Here is an 8772-nt window from a genome sequence, read left to right as displayed (position 1 = left end):
GCAGCAGATGGCTGGAGACAGATGAATGAGTCCCTACTAGGAGACAGTGAGATAGTATCAGTATCGGACAGCATAATAGGCACTGGGCTCTGTCCACAGCGAAGGAGTGACTCACTGAGACTGAGGCAGTGAGTCATTCCCAAGGCAGCTGGATGTGAATCATGCCCTAGGTGCCTAGTCGCCGCTTGTATGCATCCATACCACAGCCTTAATAGCTGGCAGAGAACCATGTTCTCTAGTGCTGGGGCTTCACCGGTTTTTATTAACTTTGTGTGAGTTGTTACTACCCTAAAAAGGTCTTCCTTTCTCAGCCGTTTGTTGCTGCCTCCATGCTGCCTCCTTCGTTGTGCCGGCACAAGCACTTGCATGGCTGTATAGTAGACTCCATCGTGTTTAACTACTTGGTTTTAATGATGGTTAATAGTTTTTAATTGTGATCAGCTTTAACTTGCATCAGTTTCCCAAGCCATTTCATGTCCCAGCTACATAAATGCGTGTGTTGGTATAAATAAGAGGCTGTGCTTTGGCATGCACTTGAAATGGATAGGGAGTGCAGGACCACTAGTTTCAGTAGGTATGATGGATTAAATCTGCTTAAAGTGCTTAGGAACTACAGCTGAGAGTTTGTGGACTTTGTCCAGCCATATTCCCCATTTATTTTTAATATCAGTCCACCCATCCTTGTTTTTAGATGTGCAATACTAGTTCCTAGTCCTGTCTTCTGTTGATTTAATGTTGGTCTCTGGTTTTCAGTTAGGTGTTTGATCCTAGTTTCTGTTTGCAAGTGATCTGTGTCACATTGCTCCAGCCAGATGTGTCTTTTTCTTGTCTTGGATACTGTCTTGAGTGGAGTCTCTGACTTCCTGATTTTGGCTATGATGTGGTCTCACTGCATGTCTTGGACCACGTGTTCACAAATTTCAGCATTTCCTGAAGTCTGACTGTGCTCTTGTCTGCCCCCTTCAACTCGTGCTTTCTCTGACATTTGCAATTCAGGACTTTGGTGTCTTCTCACAGTCAGGGTGGGCCTAACCCACTCACTGTGTCTCTTGGTTTAAAGGCACATCAGTCACCCATAAGAATATTTCTAAGACATTTCAGAGGAGGACAAGATTCAAAAAATGAAGTACATTCTTTTTTATTTCTAGGAAGCTTCTCTATATGAAGGATAACCTATGAAGCCTTGTGAAGCTTGAAAGTTTAACAATACAGTGCAGTATCACCAGCTGACATGAGGAGGAAAACGATCTCAACACTAAATAACATGAAACAGTGAAAGAATTTGAAAACAAACACAAGTACTTTGTCTGATGTGTTAGAGAAGTAGCAGGGTGATGTTGTATATTTGAAGCCTGACAGTATGGGTATGATCACCCAAAAAGAGATTTATATTAATGCTGAAGGCTGCAGGCCTTTCTTCACTGGATTGCTGACAGATACACACAAAACAGGTGGAGGAGGGAAAGGAACGAAACACTGAAAGCTCTTTTTTGAACTTGACTGACAACTAGACAATAACAAAGTATTGTTTGAGAGACAGGCTGAGGTTTCAGGAAGGACAGAAGGAGATTGTTGTGGATTAGAGGGAGGTTCTGTGAGTCATCATTCAAAAGATGGTTGCTGAATTCATGTTTACAACTGAGATTACCCAGAGATAAAGGGCAGGTCAGGAGCTGAAGGACCAGCAGGTTTGAAAATGTCCATTCAAAGGTGTTGCACTAATTTAACTAGAGCATTTTTGAAATTGATTTAATAACATCAATCAGGCATTTGAATCTGGAGGAAGGATGGCTTGGGAAGACAGGAAGGCTCAGGTATCATCATATGATTGTGAGACACAGGGCCAAATATTGTTTATGATCTGGTTCCTTTGTAGTAATCTGCTGGCACAACAGGCTATAGCTGGCCAGGTACATTCCCCAGTGTGCAGGAGGAAATTCTATGTAGTAAAAAAACCTGTTGCAACTATATCAACTCCATTTTGCCTTTTTCTTTCTTTCTTTTTTTTTTTTTTCCTTAATGTTAGGTGTGTAACCAAACCCAACAGTCAAAGTGGTCCAGAGTTTCTGCATGCCAAAACAGAGTTTTGGGGCAGTCAGAACCAGGATGTAAGCCTGTATGATGCCAAAGCTGCTCCCCCTTTTCTTTGCTTATCCAGCTGCAAAGCACAGAGCTCACAGAGTTAATGTGAAGCAATCTTTGGTCTCACCCATATTCTTGAATAGTGCAAGCTTGGTGTCAACAAATAATCGAGTCCAGAAAGAGAGATGAGAAAGTATGAATGTTTTATTGTACAGAAAGGACAATGATGAATTCTGTATTCTTATCCAGTCTCTTTACACTTTCCTAGTAGCACGAAGGGGCTGCAGAGTTCTTGAAATTTCTCCCTGTGGAATACTCCTTGTGCAGAGGTTTCCTCACTTGGAACAGCTATTTTGAGCAGCTGGAAAGATCCATAGGAGGCTATGGCAGCAAAGTCATTTAGAGCAGCCAACTTATGTGAGTGGCATTGCCAAGAAAAATGAAGATTCAAATACAGAATTAAAGCCGCCTATACCAGCCCTCCACCCACCCGGCAGTAACAGGTCATGCTTGCTCTTTGTGAAGGAGAATATTCCTTGTTAATATCTATTTAAACGTTATATTAATGCTAATTCTGTGCAACTCTGGTATGTGACTGTGACAAGCAAAACCTGTAGTGTGTTGCTGTCTTCCCAAATTGTTGTGATGGTTGTTACAAAAAGAACAGAAAAGCGAGTTGCTGCAGCACAGCGTAGGCACAGAGAATGCATTACTTGCGAGGCATTTTTTCCCTTCTTTTAGAAATAAAAGCCCTCATCTCTACTGTTGCCAACCTGCCCATGCTCCTCCATTCCCATTTTGAGTTACTTGCCCCACTTCTCAGGTTTCTGCTTACGGAGAGGACAGCAACTGCAGCCAACTTCGCTGTTCAGAGAGTCAAAAGTCACAGAACAGAATTTCTCAGCGCATCTGGGCTGTTCTGCAACATGATAGAAATTCTAAATTGTGTCATAGTAACAAGTAGAAACTATCTTTCAGTAACTGGAGCTATTTTTAGCTCAAAATAGTGATTTCAAGTTATTTCCTACTGAATAAATGAACTTATTGCCCACAAGCAAGAAATATCCTTCTAAATTAAATGTGGAAAGTAAATATGAAGAATTGTCATGTGAAATATGTTCAGGGTGCCACTATGGTTTCCTCTGCAGTTAGTTCAGTTTTGATTGACAGTTGTAAGTGTAGTACTGCCACACAATTTATCTCCTGGCAAATGATACTTGCTGACAAAAAAAAAAAAAGGAAGCTCTGACAATTAAGTAAGTCTTGTAAAATTCTCCGTATGTGAAATTGTAAAGTATAAGTAGCATATCCTTAATATTTGGACAGTGTATGTCTTTTAAAACCATGTAACTACTCAAACTTCTCAAAGTTTAGCTTACAGATCCAGCAGCAAATATTTGGCAAATGGAATAATCACTCAATTACATTTGGAAAAGGTGAATTAAATAAAAAAGCTATGAATTTCAATTTCGGCCTAAATTGAACTTGCTGCTAGTTTATGTGTGTTCTGCAGGCCTTGATGTCATAGTGATGGGGTATAAAAACTCCTTTGCTGGAATAAACCACCTGTTTGGTGATGGCTGTGAAATTTGCTTCTCTCCATTTACCTGGCAGTAGACCCATGAGCTCATGTGCTAGTTCCTTTCAGTGATGGTGTGGAGAAGATGCAGGGTCTTGCATTCATTTTTCTGAGGAGTTCTGTTCTGTCTTTATTCTTAATGATGTTGTGCTACACAGTCCTGCCATTATCTAAACTGTCTTTGCTCCCATGATCAGTCATTGTACTTGTAAAAAACTGAGACAAACTATTAATTTCAGATCAATAGTGCAGTGCAATTTATAATTTGCCAAGATTACCTTCCATTTCTCCTCATTTTGTATTCCATACCACTACAGTCCTTTTCTTTATTATCTTTTGTTTATGGGGATGAAGAATCTTTTTTGTTTTTATGCTTTTCGTATCTTTTTGGAAGTCTAATTCAGCTTAACTTTTGACACTTCCTACTTTGTCCTTTGTTTTCTTTATCTCTCAGATAACATTTCCTTTGTGCTTAATCCTCTTTGCCATTTTGCAAATGTTTTGGGTTTTGCTTGTGTTTTTTTATTTAACTAGTTCTCTTTAGTAGAACTTTTTCTGCTTTCTTGAGACACAAAGTCCATATACTTTTATCCTTTTCACTTAATTATATTATCCTCATTATTTGAGTTCCTCAGTCCCTTACTTCACAAGTAAGTTCTCTGTTTTTTCAAAGCTTGTCCTTTTGAAATTGAGAATATTGTTTACTTCTGGAGTAGAAACTGTTACCGTCTTTGCCTGAACCAATTTTTAACTAACCAAATTGTTGTATATCTGTCGAAACCCTCTTCTGTTATTAATGTCAATTCCTCTTTGTTAGGCAATGACTATCATGCTTATATACTTTTTAATATGCATCTGATTAATGAGTATAATGCACTGAATGTAATAATGAATTTAATTTACAATTACAACATAAATGTTTTGTTTTTATCTATGAAGATTACTTATAAATACCTTTAGCTCGGTTGTAGTTACCTTCAGTATTTATGTGTACCTAATTTACTAAATATATGATATTATTCAACCTAATCTAAACTAGTTACAGTTGATCTTTGAAGAAGGACTAAAGAAAGACAGTTGGGTAATCCTGCTTTTTTTCTTACTGATGTTATTTTTTCAGTGTTCTAAAAACTGGTGTCAATCCCTACATTTGGATAATTAAAAAGTACATGGAAACTGCTGCTTGAGATGTTTTGTAGTTGTGTTCCTGAATATGAAAAGGCTTGGTTACGCTTCCCTTATTTTTCACTATGGCAGTAGTTGTATTTTGTATCAATATTGATTTACAGTCACCAATACAAAGCAAGAAAACTATTTCTGATCCTAAAAGTCTCTAAGATTGCCTTACTAAACGAGACAAACGGACAGCTTTCACAGTCTTTCTGTGGCACTTGGAAACAAAGCTGTCAGTCAATAGAAATCTTACACATATATAAGCAAAACTGTTGTTAACCACATGGACTAGTTTTGTTTACACAGAGCAAGCAAAGATGCATCCTTTTTTATGTGAACCTATTTACAAGGCGTGTAGTCAAAGCTAAAAGAATTCTCAGGGAGACAACACTGAAACCCATATTTCTCTCAAGAGTACATAGGTATATCCAGAGTTCAGTTTAAAATTATGTTATTTTTGTATTCATTTAGAGTGTCTCAGAGGTGAAGCATATTCATTCCTTTTTGACTTGATTGAGGAAAGTCAGGCTGTCTCTTTATGCTGGTCGCTTCTGCAGAGACATCTGATTGTGATTGATTTATAATGAGCCTTCCACAGGGAAAATTTCATCATATTTATCTGAAAAGTAATGAAAAAATATTTATATAAATTGTAATTGCTTACATTGTTTCTAATTGCTCATTTATATAAAGAAGGGATTTACATTGGTTATATTATTATAAATTTTAATAAGCCTAAGCATAAAAAAAAAAAATCACCATTTAGGTCATAAACTAATGAGATTTATTCAAACGTAATGAGATTTCAGACATTAATAAATTGGGATTTGACCTCTGGGGTATTTGTCAATGTGTACATTCAAAATTTCAAAACTCTGAAAATGAAGTGAAAAGAAAACATGAGGATATCACATGAACAGAAATACAAATCTTAAATTGAGACACTGAGTGATACTGATATGACAAAACCAAAATGGCTCTTCATGTGGCTTTAGACACACTGCTATATTACATCCAGAGCAAGCAAAAAGCTTTCTTATAAAAAAAGAGGAGTAGGTACCAGATTTAATGTATAATTAGCTGGTTTACAATTGAAATAATTTATTCTATGCTACGTGACAGCATCATTTAAGTCTCTCTGTAGTAGTGTTCCCTCTAGACAATGCTAGAGCTAAGCTGGTGTCAGCATTTCAAAAATAAAACCTTTAAACAAAGGTTGTGACTAATTTCTTAAAGTTGCTTTAAAATAAATTGCTACAGAGAGCATATTTTTGGATGATAAAAAAAGTGATCTGGCTGTTTTGGAGACTGGAAGGCAAAGCTTTCACACAGAGTTGTGTGTAAGTGGAGCTGATCATAACATCCAACAAGGTACTGGCAAAAAAGTATCAGTTTTTCATAACTGTAGTTTTGGGTTTTTTTGTGTTTTTTTGGGTTTTTTTTATATGGATCAGTAGTCCTTCATTAGACCAGAATCTACTTGGTGCCCTTTTCACAAATATGGGGTAGTTTAATACTATCCCTCCCTCTCTGTTTTCAAAAAGGTATAAATTGCACAACTGTCTTTGATTGCAGCTTTGAGTCTGTGCAACAGCCAGGCCACCTGTGGTGGAAGACATGCACTGAGCTTCTATACACTTACAGCTAACTGCAAGCACAGGAGCCTTTTTGTTATTTGGCCAACAGAGTATCTCTTACTAGTGATTTCATTTTGTGTGCAATTACAGAATATATGCTGCCTGATTATGAAAAGTCGTCTTAAGCAATAAGCTCAGTTTAATCATAATAATTTGATTTTTTTTTTTAACTTAGTATTTGCAACATATAACACAGAATCATAGGATCATAGAATTAAGGATCATAGAATTAAGGAAGGGACCTTAAAGATCATCTAGTTCCAAAACCCCTGCCATGGACACCTTCCACTGAACCAGGTTGCTCAAAGCCCCATCCAACTTGGCCTTGAACACTTCCACAGGCATCCACTTCCCTGCGCAACCTGTTCCAGTGCCTCACTACCCTCACAGCAAAGAATTTCTTCCTGATATCTAGTCTGATCCCACCCTCTCTGAAATGTCTGAAGCAATTGCAGGCACCACCAGAAAAATTAATCTCATTTCACTTTTACATATGTAATGCAGATGTTGATAACTAAGATGTGTCACCCAGGGCTTCCCTTGGTGGACAGTGTAGAATAACAGGTAGGTTTAGGGCTGAATCACCCAACTTATTTTAGACAAGGATTCATTAAATTTTCTAGGTACACCAAAGGATCTACTTGTTCTACTGGAAGAGTAAGTGTGGCAGTGAAACTATATGTCCAGTCTGGGAAAAGTGAGCAGAGAACTGAACTGCCTATGCAGCAATAGCAAAAATTTAGTAATATAATTTATTTAAACTGCTAAGAATTTTGCATGTAGGCTGCATGAAAACGGCTGCATAAAAGCATGCCTTTCTGTTTCAGGGATTGAAAGACTAATGCATCTCTACTGGAGAGAAAATATTAATAAGCTTCCTAGAAATTTTTTGAAGAATGGTAAGAAAAACCCCTGCTGAACATCACCTAAGAGCATTTTTCTTCCATCTTTACAGCATCAGCACTGAAATTTGCATTATCTAACTTCAGATGTTTGCAGTGCTGATGTCTCCATCTGAGCTAGTTCTCTGTTGGAGTCAAAGCAGAACTCATAACTGAAAACCCCAAGGTTTATAGATGTGACTCCATGAGAAAGTATGATGCCAGCCTGCAACAGCTGACACTGCAACACCAGAGTACACTCACACAGAGCTGCTCAGACTGATACAACTCAGCTTCACCAAGTGTGATTGTACTGGGTGGAGCCACACCAAAATGTGATGTCACCCTGTGCTAACTTGCGCTGTGCTCCTCTGTGCAGAATTTTTCCAGAGTCAAGACATTAGAATCAGTTTTGCACGATTCTCCATTGCATAGTGTTTTCTAAAATACATTTTTAATTTTATTTTCCTATTTAACAAAAATCCGTACTTTGCAACTTTCTGCCATCAGCACAAGATCTGTAAAAAATAATAATGGTACCTTGCATTTCTGGTTTGCATATCTTTCATAAATGTGGAACTTAAGCGAGTCCTTCTAAAATTGTTACTCATGATAGGACAAGAATGATTCGATTTTGTGGAGCAGGAAAAGTAACTTCACACTATGGAATAATGTTTCTGTGCCTGAAAAAAAATGCACCAGGAGGTGAAACTGTGTTGCAGGTTTTATGTGACTAGCATTGGATGAAGAAATTCAGAGCGAAGAAAGCCACATAAATGAAATTGCAGGCTGAAGAGGTGCTGGCCCTGGCCTTCATCAAGGAGACACCCAAGGGAGAGCCACTCTGATGACAGATAAGCAAATAGCATTCATGCTCTAGAAGTTAGTTAGCAATGCTTACCAGACACTGGGCAATCAATTGGGCTGGAAAACCCACAGTGAAAACAGTTGTGCAGGTCTGCAAGATCATCAAGCATCTCCTACTTTCTTGAGAATATGAATCAGGGTGGTGCCTGGGGAACAGAGGAATCTGAAACGGGGGATGATGAGGTTGCGGTAGGGAAATAGGTTGGATGCATACTGAGTCTGCATCTTCTGAATACAAATGGGCATATTTGTCCATGATGTAAACCTTGGCTGATCAAGGAAGATATGCAGTACTCACAGGAAACGTTTTTCTTTGTTTTTTATTGAAGCATGGATAGTGAAACTTGGCCTTCGTTTCCCAAATGCCAAAACCAAAAAGAAGAGATTCAACCTTTGTTTCAGCAAATGTAAGGTGAATTTGAATAATTTACTTAAAATTCAGAAGCAACACATCCTATTAAGCCTGGTCTGAGTGAAATAAGGGTGTTGTAACTGCTGCATACTTTTAGTTCAGGTTTTGTGAGGCCTGCTTTACGCAATAGAGAAAGCATGG

This window comes from Pipra filicauda, unplaced genomic scaffold, assembly GCF_003945595.2.
Source record: "Pipra filicauda isolate LSUMZ 115617 unplaced genomic scaffold, ASM394559v2 scaffold176_size3548034_pilon, whole genome shotgun sequence".
NCBI classification, from domain to species: Eukaryota; Metazoa; Chordata; class Aves; order Passeriformes; family Pipridae; genus Pipra; species Pipra filicauda.
The sequence above is the reverse complement of the archived record's forward strand: the minus strand, read 5'-3'. Positions refer to the sequence as shown.